Raw genomic sequence first — 13,020 nt, 5'->3', positions numbered from 1 at the left:
CAAATAGGCAATGGATTGAACTACTTCAACGGTTGTACTACAATGTCTGGCTATGGTCATGGTAGCTGGTTTGCTAGGCTATTTCGTTCTGCACTACCCCTTGCCAGAAAATATCTTGTGCCTGCTGCATAAAATTTTGCTGCCTCCACTACAGGACTGGGGGTCGGGCAAGAATATCAAGGAGAGTGTTAAGGAAAATATTAGATCTTCAGCAAGAGCCGTTGGTGAGCAATTAAAATCTCGGCAAAATGGGGAGGGATTGAAAAGGATGCGTGCGCGTCATTCACTAGTCATTCTCCACCCAGGCGGGAAGCAAAGGACATCAACAAGGACTTTGAGGAATAAAACAAGGAAGACCAATAAGCAGAAGAAGAAAAAGAAAAAGATTGTTAGATCAAAGAAGGATTTCTTCTCTTAAGATGACTGATCTCCCCCTACAAGGAATCATATCCATCAATCAGTTCCTCATTGAATCTATTCAATGCTGAAAATGTTGATGTCAGTGTTAAGTATGGCTACTATGAACAATTTCATTCCCAACAACCCCTCTCGGAAAATATACACTTTCAAATATTTTCCAATGAAGACAATTTCATTGATTTGTCATCAACATTTATTGATTTAAATGTTGCGATGAAGAAAAAGTCATATAATACAACTCAAAATTCTGCCAAAGGTCTCTCCTACGAAAACTGTATTCCACATAATCCGTTCAAACCAATTAATGTATTTGTTAATGGAACATTGGTGAGCACTAGCAATAATTTATCCAACTATGCAAGCTACATACAATTTATGATGATGACACCAAAGGCATACAAGGAGTTGAGAGGACAATCATTGGGCTATGAATATCGATCAGGTGTTGATACTGATTGTGAGTTGACTACTGCAGTGACCCAAGAGTATCATCTGGTTGGAAAATTAAATCATGAGATATTCAATATATCCCAATGGCTACCCCCCAATGCCAAGATTGACATAAAGTTACAGCTGGCCCCATCGAATTTAATTTTGAGAAAAACACTTCCTGCAGCACCCGATGCAAATGTCATTATCACATCGGCAATTCTCCACGTTCGAAAACAACAGGTTATGAGCTCTGTTGCATTGGCAGTGGAAAAGCTAAGAGCCAATGGCAACAACATTAAACTTCTTGTTCCCCATACGATCACCAATCAACGTCACATTGCCACCGGCTCTCGTAGCTATAGCGATTCATCATTTATTAATGGAGAAATCCCATCAAAATTGGCTTTGGCCTTTGTGAAGAGTGGCAGTGCCGTTGGATCCTGGACTGAATTCCCCCATGAATTTTAATTTTTTCGGTCTATCTAGCCTTGCGTACAAAGTGAATGGTATTCCACTGTACACTTTATCATTTGACAGATAATCCTATAGAACTCTGTATGAGTTGACAATGCAATCCCTAGATCATGACTCTTAACTATTTGAAAATGGAATAACCCATTCAATGTTTTCAAAAAATCATGGGGTATTTGTTTTGGACTTGTCGGGGACTCAGGATATGAACATAGTACGAACAGGGAATGTACTTTTAGAGTGTACATTTGCCAATGCTTTGACTGAGAGTATCATGCTAATATCACTGAGTCAATTTGAAACCTATTGGGAAATCACGCCGGACGGCAGTGTTCTACTAGACCTAGCACCGTGAACACGAACCAAATATAAACGTATTTAGTAGGGATCCATACATGTCCCATTACAAGTCCTATTGTATAACATCGGACTTCATTGAAAAAATTCCAAGTGTTAACAATACCCTAATCATTGTTACTAGCAGTCCATCGACTTTGAAGACTGGCCATTGGCTATGCATCTTTCAAACAGCGAATAACATTGAATTTTTTATCCTCTTGGCCTATTGTATAAATTCTACACTCCATACATCAGCAACTTTATTGAAAGCAGTGGGAAATCCATTATTCAAAATCAACGAAGAGTACAGGATTTAACGACTAAGAAATCTGGCTTTCATGCACTACTCTTTTTCATGTTCAGATGTCGTGGCTACACCTACAAACAGTTTCTCAACATCTACGTTGACTTACCTTGATTGAACGACTTTCTAGTGTAAAATATACTTACAAGCGTATTTAATATTGATTTTAGTGCCCTACGAATAAAATGTTCTAAAAATGTATGGGAAATTGTTTATTAATAAAAATTTATATACATGATAAAACGTCTTTTCTACTCTTTAGATTTCATCTTCTACTAGGTATTTGTCGACGACAACTGGTGCAGGTAGATTATCTGAATTCACAGTGTACTGATCCTGATGTACTGCAATGTCAGGGTCACATTTTCTACAGTAGAGTGTAACTTCACTCTTGTCATATCTCGTTGTATAGGCAATGATACTATTATCATTTATTCTATAGAATTCACATGTTTCAATTTGTCTATTTGAAGCAATTTCACAAACAGTGTCCTCAAGTGTCGAATCACATTCCGTCACAGCCAAATAAAAATCAGTGGGCTTATAATCATAACACCCATTGTCTTCAGAACGATGACGTAGAAACCATAGTCTTTTGTTGTTCCAACAGTTGAATCGCTTATCCGATTCCTCCTCCCAGAATAATCTAAAACCACGACGATACCAATCTCTTAACAATAAACTATAGTCACGCCTAGGATTTTTTCAAATCATACCGGGATGTGTGTTCTCCCACTGATTACATTTATCATGATGGCAATTGGAGCAGAGGTTGCCTCTAGGATTAGAGTCACACACCTCTTTAAGACAGGGATTACAACCTTTAATTTGTACAGCATATCCTCTATCCAATTTACACGGGTTGCATAATCTACACTTTTCATCATACTCATCAATCATTGTGCAATTCTCACATGATGACCAGCTGCCCAGTGTGTACATACATAGTGGACATTTGTGGAACATTTTTTCATGTGTTGATACTCTCACTGCCACAATGAAACTGAGCTAGCAACAACAAAAATTGTCTGAGAGAGAGAGAGAGAGAGAGAGGAGTAAATATCTCCGTTGTCTCTGATTGGCTCCCTAAAAAACAGGTTTCAGCTTGAAAAAAAAACAATCTTGTTTAAAAAATCTGAGTTTAAACAAATTTGTGCGGGGAATCCCCGATCAAACTGCTATCTTTTTTGCAATGTTTAGGAACAGGAGGGGAATCCCCGCTCGTTTGGAATAGTAACAATGGAGCTAGAGCAAATATAACGTAGTTTCATAACGTGTTCTATAACGTGTAGAGGTTCCATAGAATAACAATGGAAGGAACATATGGCAAGCGGATAACATGGGAATTTCTATGGCACCGAGCAAATCCAGACAAAGCATTCTACTTCAAACATCTAAAAAAATAGAATAGTGAAAGAAAAACAAAATTAAAACTTGACTATCCAGCTGTCAAATTGACTCTCTTTCTTTACTGTCCTATTCAACTAAATAAAATGAATAGGTTAAAAAAAAAATTCGTAACAAGAGAATCTTATCAAATATGAAATTTGTGATATGAAGTCTTAAAAAATTTGTGATAAAAACCGAAAGTAAAAAGTGACTTGGTAAAAGCAACCAAAACTAAAAATACAATTATCTTGATAATTGCTACAACGGCAGTATTGGCTTTTTATACTGATTAATTAAGAAAAAACTTTCCGAAAAAGGAGTTTTTCAAAGAAAAGGAAAAGTATCGCCTCCTTCGCTCATTGTAAAAGTCTAAAACCTACTGCGTCATGGCGCTTTACTGAAAACGAATTGTATTACAAATATTTTCTTTTGTACATAATGTTGAAAATAAACATTAAATCTACAATAAAATTTTGAACTGATAAGCTTTCAGCAATTAATATCATTATACATCAAATATTCAGTTTAATTTATTAGTTCTTTTCAAAATTGTTCAAGACCCCTAAAATTGTCTCCTTCCTCAACTGTAAAAGCCTAAAGACTACTGCGTTATTGGCACTTCACTGAAAACAAATGATATTCCAAATATTTTTTCTTCCAGGTCTTACAGCGTTGAAAATGAAAATAAAATTTCAGTGCAAAAAAATCTTGAACTGATGGATCTTTAAACAATTAATATCATTATATATCAAATATTCAATTTGATTTTAATTAAACTTTCTAAGACTGTTCAAGACACAAATAGTTTTCAGTACAGCCCCATGACGCAGTAGGTTTTAGACTTTACAGTGAGAGAAGGAGGCGATACCCAACCTCTGGTTTGTAGTGATTTTTTTTTCGTTTCAAGCTTGATTTGCTTATTCAATTCAAGTTTCATTCGTTTTAAGATAAGACAAGATAAGATAAGATTTATTGCTGAAAAACGGCTATCACAAGAACAAAAGGGATGAATTCGCACTTTAGCGTCAAATAAAGCGAAAAAGAACAACAAAAACAAACAATCAAAAAACAACAGGAAATTATAAAAGGGTCAATGTCAAATACATAAAAATGTTAAAAACAAAAACAAAAAAACTCATAAAATTAGAAGGCCAATGTCAAGTCAGCAAAAATGCCAAAAAAAAAAAAAAAAAAAAAATCGTAAAATTAACAACGGGATAAAGTAAAATTAAAACAAAAACATAAGATAGTTGGTGACTAACAAACATAAATATAAAACCTCCAAATTTGCAAAATGGGCATTAAAATTAATAACTATGAGGTAAAGAGTGAGTGAGGGGGGGAGGCAGCGGAGATTCACTGATTGAAAATGTCAACTATGTAAGGGATAAAAGTTCTTATATATCTTTCAGTGCAAACTCTTATTGGGGCAAGAAGGGGAATTTTTGTTGACACAGAATGAGGGAGGCGGGGTCGAAGGGGTGAATATTGACCAAGGAAAAGGGGAGTTGTTCGAGGGTTATGAAGGTTATTGTTAGCAAAATGCAAGGTGATTTTTGCTCTAGTTTCCTTAAGGGTGACAAGATTAGCTCTCCTAAGAAGGGAAATATAAGGTACTTTACCCTCATTGAAGATAATTCTTAGGCACCTTTATTGGACTGCCTCTATTCTGTCCGACAATTCAATGGAAATGCCAGGATGCCAAAGAGGACAGGCGTACTCAAGGGTTGGGCGTACAAATGACAGGAAAATCCTCAAACAGTGCGATTTAGGGCATTTAAATTTATTAGGGATTCTAAGATGGGAATTTGCGGCATTTGCGCGTTTTAAGATGTCCTTATTGTGAAAATCCCATTTTAAATCGCTTGAAATGGTAACGCCCAGTAATTTCATGCTGGTAACAGACATTTCAGGGAGGATTGGACTGGAGAAGGAAGGAGAAGTTTCAAGGAAATTAATAGTAAGAACAGTTGACTTTAAAGGGTTGACTTTCATATCATCAGTAAGAGCTTCGGCTGATATCGATTCCAAGATGCTTTTTGAATTTTTCGGTTGCTTTTTGAATTTTCGGAACATGTCTCTAAGACAGTTAGATCATCAACGAATTTCCATCTATCAGGAAAATAAACACCAAGGTTGTTTATCATTGTAAGAAATAAAATTGGACCTTAAAGGGTTCCTTGGGGCACACCATTATAAATTGGGGGGGGGGGGATCAGAATATACATTCAGGTATTTCACGACTTGCGTTCTGTTAGAGAGGAAAGACGCAATTATTCTAATTAAATAAGGGTCAACTTGAAAGTCATTAGATAGCTTTTCTGATAGTATATTGTGGTTGATTACATCAACAGCTTTTTGCAAGTCAACAGCGATAACATTGAGCCAGGTATTGGGTTTTTCGAGTGTGTTACATACTGTGTCCATAAGGTGAACAAGATAGTGGGTAGTAGATGTAGAGCGCAGGTTTCCGAATTGTCTTTGGTAAACATTTCGGATTATCTTTACTTTCAACCACTCAGCTAAAAAGCTTTCATATAACTTCGAAAAAACTGGAGTTAGAGTAATGGGACGGACATCATCAAGATATTGCTTGTTACCCTTCTTTTTCAGGGGATCATTAATACGCGATTTCCAATAATTTGGAAATAAACCGCTAGAGGTGATTTTATTGAAAATTAAGGAGAATGATTCTGAAAAATAGTCAACAAATGCTTTAATTGGTACACTCGGGAAGTCTAGTGGATATAAACTAAACTTTTTAATGTTCTTAACTTTTTCCTTCACATCCGAGGGCGAAATAACGAGAAAATTGAGAGAGCACAAATCATAAGGAGTATCAAAAGAAAGGGGAGGGAGGTTCTGAACTATGGAAGAAAGAAACCTGTTCAGATCATTGGTTCTAACTGAAGGGTCTTCTTGGAAATGGAAATCTATATTACTATGTGTTTTTCCACAAGTTTTCTTTATTCTATTATACCATTGTTTTGGTTTTGTAGAAAATAAATCCTGGACTTTGCATTTGTAATATGAAGAAGCAGATTTACGTATTTCTTTTTTTATATGTTTACGCAGTGAGTTCGCTTCGGATGTTTTACCACTCTTTAGCAGATTCAATTTAATTTTAATTGGCTAGTAATGCATGGTTTGTCATTAGAACATGTTTTTACTTTTTTCACAGGGAAGGAATTTATGCATTTTGTTTTAATCAGATTTTGGAATTCAGAGACTTTAAAATTAATGTCGTTTTTTCCTTTGAGAGCCAGCCAGTTTTCATTGATAATCCAAGATCCAAATGTGTAAATGCCATCATTGGAATTTGGGCGATAAGAAAACTCATCAACAGAAAAAGTATGACTTAAGCTATTGAGAAGTTTCATTAGCAAACAAAAATGGTAACTTCCTCCTAACGGGGGCAAGGGGACAGGAGGGGCATAGAAATCCTGCATATTGGTGCAAATTAAATCAATTCATTTACATTAGTATCTATTGTATGTTTGTTTGCATTCATTCTTTCTTTAATTTCTGTTCGTTTTGAGTTTCATTTATACTTCAATAGCAAAATGTTTCTTTTCTGTTTTAAGCTTGATTTGCATATTCCAATTTAAGCATTACTCGCTTTAAGATTTATTTACTCATTTATATTATTACTTGTTGTATGTTTTTTTTTGTTATAATTGTTTATTTAATTTTTGGTCGTTTTGGGCTTCATTTATTCTTTAATAGTAATTTCTGGTCGTTTTGAGTTTGAATTTTAACAGGTATTTGTATCTTGACACTTACTCTATAGCTCTATAGCTGACTATAGGCTATTTTCAAGATTGTTTTGACACTTACTCTACAATTTTTCTCAAAAAAAGAGACCGTTTTCGTGTGTTGTGTGTTTTTGTGTGTATGTGTGTGAGAGAGAGAGAGAGAGAGAGAGAGAGAGAGAGAGAGAGAGAGAGAGAGAGAGAGAGAGAGAGAGAGAGAGAGAGAGAGAGAGAGAGAGAGAGAGAGAGAGAGAGAGAGAGAGAGAGAGTAATAAGGGGGTGTTATGGAATCTTAGAACCCTCCCCTCTTAAAAGTCAATGAATATTAACGAATATCACACCATCAGATTCAATGTATCAAAGAACTCTATTGTCGAGGTTTCAAGCTCAAAACTGCGAAAATACTGAATTTTGTATTTTTTGCCAAAAGGAAGATCAGGAATGCGTGATCATTACTTTTTTTATCCGGGGTGCTCGTATAAAACCAATTGTTTAATAATATCGAGGAAAGGGCTCATTCTAACGGAAATTAAAATTTCTAGTGCCCTTTCAAAGAGATCAAAAAAATGGGGTGCTTTTCTCCGAAGTTGCCCGATATAATTTTGAGATAGCGATTTTGTTTAGCATAGTTGAAAGGTCCAATAACTATACCTTTGGAGAAAATATGACCCCCACGAATTTTCTGAAATTCCTGCACGAAATTCTTTTTTTTTGTCATACTTTCTCTTTGCCGATTCAATTTTACATCTGGAAATGTTAAGAATTATGTCCAGGGTAAATTTTCACCGGGATTGAATAATCTAGAGGATCTTTCCATGGGCGAAGGGGGGGGGGATAGTTTTTGGTGAAGGGGGTGAAAAGCTTCCCGGAATTCTTTAAAAAACGGTCAAAAACGAAGTAAAAAACATTACTACTGCGACCGTGACTGTAACTACGACTATCTCCGCGACTACAACTGCAACTAATTGTGACTACTTACGACTGTGACTGCTTATGGCTGGGACTAATGGCATCTACTTGCAACCGCAAATTTTTGCTACTGACACTCCTTACGACTGCAACAAATTGCAACTGTGACTACTTGCGACTGCGACTACTTGTGACTGTGACTGCACAACTCTGGCTAGTCGTCACTGCAGCCACTTGTCACTGCTGTTACTCGACATAGTAGCTACTTTTGACTGCGACCTCTTGTGACTGTGACTACTTGCGACTACTACTACTACTAATTGAAGAAACTACTACCAGTTGCGTCAAGTTAAAGTACTATTACTGCTTATGACTACTAAAACTTACGACGACTACTACTGCTTTCGACTACTCTACTACTTGTAAATACTGCTACTACTTGCAATTATCACTAATCTTTGTGACTGCTACTACTACTTCTGGTTGTTACTACCAGCCTACTTTTGACTACTATTACTGTTCCGCAATTACTACTACTTATAACTGCTACTACTATTACTTGCAACTACTGCTGCGACTTAGACTTCCACTACTAATTGCGACAACTACTACCTGTGACTACTACTTTTAAGTTCGACTATTACGACTATCATTAATTGCAACTGCTACTACAATTTGCAGTTACAACTACTACTTGCGACCACTAATACTACTTTTTGTGACTGTGACTACAGTTATTACTATTGCTACTACTACTACCACTACTATTGCTACTACTACTACTACTACTACTACTGCTACTGCTACTACTATTACATCTACTACTACTAGTGCTACAACTACTGCTACTACCACTAATACTAATACTGTTACTACTACTACTACTGCTACTACTACTACTACTACTACTACTACTACTACTACTACTACTAATGCTAGTACTAATACTATTATTAGTACTATTAATACTACTGCTACTGCTGCTACTATTACTCCTGCTTCAACTACTACTAATACTGTTACTACTTCCAGCTCTACTACTACTGCTACTACTACTACTAAAATTACTATTACTAAAACTGCTACTACGACTGCTGTTAATACTACTACTACTTCTGCTCCTACTACACCTACCATTATTACTAGCACTTCTATAGTGAGTTCAACTGCAACTTCGACTGTGGCTGAGACTGTTACGGCTACTATTACTGGTATTTCTACTGCTACTATTGCTACTATTGTTACTACTGTTGTTACTACTACTACTGCTGCTATTACTACTGCTTCTAATACTACTATACTGCTATTACTACTGCTATAACTACTACTAATTCCGCTAGAACTACTGCTAGTGCTATTACTAAATCAAACTACTATTGCACTAACTCAAAAAAAATTAAATCTATCCAGGTTGTCAAAATGATTCTAGGCGTTTACCCCTTCCCCCGGGCAATGCTCCCCGGATAATACCACACCGCGGAAAATACGCCCCACGAAAATTACCACTGTGGACCCCCCCCCCCCCCCTCCCAGGACATACCCCGCGGGAAATGGTCCCATGGAAAATACTCCTGGGAAATATTCCCCCCGCAGAAAATTGGGTTTTCCAAATTTGATAATTTTATTTGAGTAGTGTTTTATTTTTGTTTTTTTTCTTTAGAAGTGCTAAGGAAAAGGAAAAAGAAGAATTTAAAAACCATAAGTATCTTAAAAACTTAGTGTCGCATATCCATAAGTATCGCAAATCCATTTTTGTTGCAATGACTTCCATATGAACTAACGCAATTTTTGGAAGTATCAGGTGCCAAATTTAAAGAAAAGAGGAAGAAAAAAAATTAGGCCAAAAATCATCAAAATTAAGAACATTGGGCACCAAAAAGCTTAAGAAGATTTACCTTTCCTTTGAAAGTATAAATGGCTTTGGGTATCAACAATTTCTTATGGTTTCAGTTTTTACGGACGAAAGCATTGTCAAATCCTAAGAGTTAGATTTTCTTTTTTCCCAAGTATAAAACTATCACAAATCACCATTAATAAACAAACGAAGCTCTAAATGGACAGAAATTGCAATAGATAACCTAGTCAAACTCAAACCGAGCAAAAACTAAAAGGAGTTGGGCTGACATCCCCCATGCGTTCTCAAGACCAGTAGCATAATTTTCACTTTACTAAAAAAAAAAATAATAATAAAAAAAAAAAAAAAACGTGGATTTTCAGTGTAAGTAGTTACAGTCACAGTTACAAGCAGGTCACAAGCACTTGCAGTCGCAGTTGCATCTGGTTGGAACTGCAAGCAGTCGCAGTCACAAGTAGTCTAGATTACAAGTAGTCACAGCCGTGAGCAGTCAAAGTCACAAGTAGTTGCTGTCAGTGTTGAAAGTATTTTCAGTTGTAAGTAGTCGCAGACTTAGTAGTAAGTAGTTGTATTCGTCGTTACTATTAGTCTCAGTTATAGCCAAAAAGTAGTCACTGTCGCTGTCACAGTATTTTTCGTAGAAGTAGTAGTAGTAGAAGTAGTAATAGTTGCATTAGTCGCAGAGTAGCAGATATAGTATTAGTGGAATTCATATAATGTTCAATATCCCCCCTCAATATTGGCTTAAAGTTTAACGTTAATCCCGTTAGCCTCTCTGAAAGTTCCAACTTATTACCCTAAACCGTTCCTGATATGTTTATTATTTATTATTACGTAGAAAGCGAAGAAAGCTTTCAACGTAGAAAGCTTTTGTTTGTCGCACAAATATTTCTGATGCGCCTTTTGACAACCTGCACGCACATAATGTTTGTATATTGAGCTCATCAACCCCCCTCCAACATTCCATGAAATTTTCACCCTTATAAACCTAGCCTCATTAGAAGTAATAATAGTAGTACCGGTAGTACTAGCAGTAACTGTAATTTAGTAGTAGTGGTAGTAGTAGTAGTAGTAGTAGTAGTAGTAGTAGTAGTAGTAGTAGTAGTAGTAGTGTAGTAGTAGTAGTAGTAGTAGTAGTAGTAGTAATAGCAGTAGTATTAGAAGTATTAGTAGTAGTAGTAGTAGTAGCAGAAGTAGTAGTAGTAGCAGTAGTGGTAATAGTAGTAGTATTGGTGGCGTTGACCAGCGTTTAACCCCGCCCTCAAAAAATATCCCCCTGGAAAATACCATCCACGGAAAATATCCTCTCCTCCTCCGGAAATATCCCCCGCAGAAAATACCTCCCATGGGAAATACTCCCCAAGGAAAATCCTCCCTGAGAAAATTCCTCTGGGAAAATATCCCCCTGGAAAATACCCTCCCTACGCGGCTGGCTGATCTCCACTTCTCAATCGGCTGGTTGGATCAGAACTCTAAATTTTTGATCTGATGAGCACAATCATTAGATATGAGATCATAGCCTACATATAATTATCTCAATTATATGAGATATATACTAATTCCAAATATATAAGATTCATTAACTTTAGTGTTATCCATTAAAAGCTACGAGCCTGAGAAAACTTCCCAGATTTTTTAAAAAGGGAGAGAAAATCCCTTAAAAGTCAAGGAATTTAGAGTATCCGAGAACCCTTTTGTAGAAGTTCCAAGTTCCCATATACAATAATGTGGAATTTTGCTCCATTGAGCCAAAATGAGTAGAAATAAATTCATGTAATTTTCTAAGCGTAAAATTACCTCAAACCTCCGTCAATAATTAAATAAAAAACAAAAATGGACAGAAAGTACCATAAATAACCGAGACAAACTAAAAACAAGCAAAAATTAACATGAGTAAGGCTGACAATCCCCACGCCTTCTCAAGACCAGAACATAATTTGCACTTTACTGAAAATAAAATACATTTTAAATGTTTTCATTTTTGACTTTAATAAATAAAGAAGGATTAAGACTTTAAAAAATGAATATCAGAATATGTATATTATTAATGCAACTACTTGCACATACAGCTGCTTAAGACTGTGACTACTTGTGCCTGCCAATACTTTAGATAACGACTGTGACCTTTTGCAGCTGCAATTAATTGCGACTGTAACTACTTTTGACTATGACTAGCACTACTTGTGACAGCGAGCGCAACTACTTGGGACTACAAGTGTGAATGCTTGTGATTATATTTGACTACGTCTACTACTAATACTGTTGCGATCACGACTCTGACTGAGACTGATACTGCTAATTTTACTGATACAACTACTGATATTGCTACTACTGCAGCTACTGCAACGTAACTATTAGTACTACAGCTATCGAACTAAATCAAAAGAGTTTAAGTGTCTCCAGGTTGCCGAAATGACACATATTTGCAATAAGTCAGTAACAAAATATGATATTAAGTTGGCAGTATCTGTGAAGGTTAAATGGTAATAAAACTAATTCAAAAGGTTACATGCAGATGGTCAAAAGGGCCCCCCGGGCATATTCCCAGGAACATTCTAAGAATATTACTTTGGAATTTTAATTACTTTGAGCAAGTTGTCAGGAATTCAGGACCGTCACGTATGGAGGAGGGGAAGGGGGGATGCCCCCCCAATGTTTTGGTCACTCGGTTTAAAAAAGAAGTCGGCAAAATCGTGAAGCGAATACGCCATGATTTTTCCGACGCCGCTAAAATTCTTTGTTCGGTTGAATAAAGACCACGAAAATATTGACATGTCATCTACAGAAAGTTCGAACTTGGTCAGTAAACCCAGTAGTTTTACCTTATCCTGCCGTGAGTTTACAGATGGTGCCACGGTTTTCTATTTGGTTAAATAAAGAGCATTAAAATAGTGACCAGCCAGTCGGTAAAATCCCTCCCCCCCCCCCCCCCCCCCCCCGCGCAGGCCACCCCCCACCCACATTTTGGCTAGTAACGATCCTGCTTGGATGTTTAGCTAAAGCAATGGACAATGCTTGCATCGGGGTTGTCAAAGGACATATCTAACCAACGGCTAAGTTTATTAAGTTAGAACTACCAGGGTACATGTTAAGGGGGATGTCAAACTCAATCAAACGAAACTATATGTATCAAATGAAACAAACGAAAC

At 36.5% G+C, this 13,020-nt stretch overlaps 1 protein-coding gene across 2 annotated transcripts in view; it reads right to left on the bottom strand.

Moving 5' to 3' along the window:
- Positions 1 to 13,020, bottom strand: part of LOC148956749 (cell adhesion molecule 2-like) — a 241,206-nt gene that overhangs the window by 182,211 nt on the left and 45,975 nt on the right. The gene's annotated exons all lie outside the window — the stretch shown is intronic.

The sequence above is a fragment of the Artemia sp. Qi Xiang Cuo genome, chromosome 1 (assembly GCF_049724085.1).
Source record: "Artemia sp. Qi Xiang Cuo chromosome 1, ASM4972408v1, whole genome shotgun sequence".
NCBI lineage: Eukaryota > Metazoa > Arthropoda > Branchiopoda > Anostraca > Artemiidae > Artemia > Artemia sp. Qi Xiang Cuo.
Note: the sequence above shows the minus strand (reverse complement) of the source record. Positions and strands in the feature narration are given on the sequence as shown.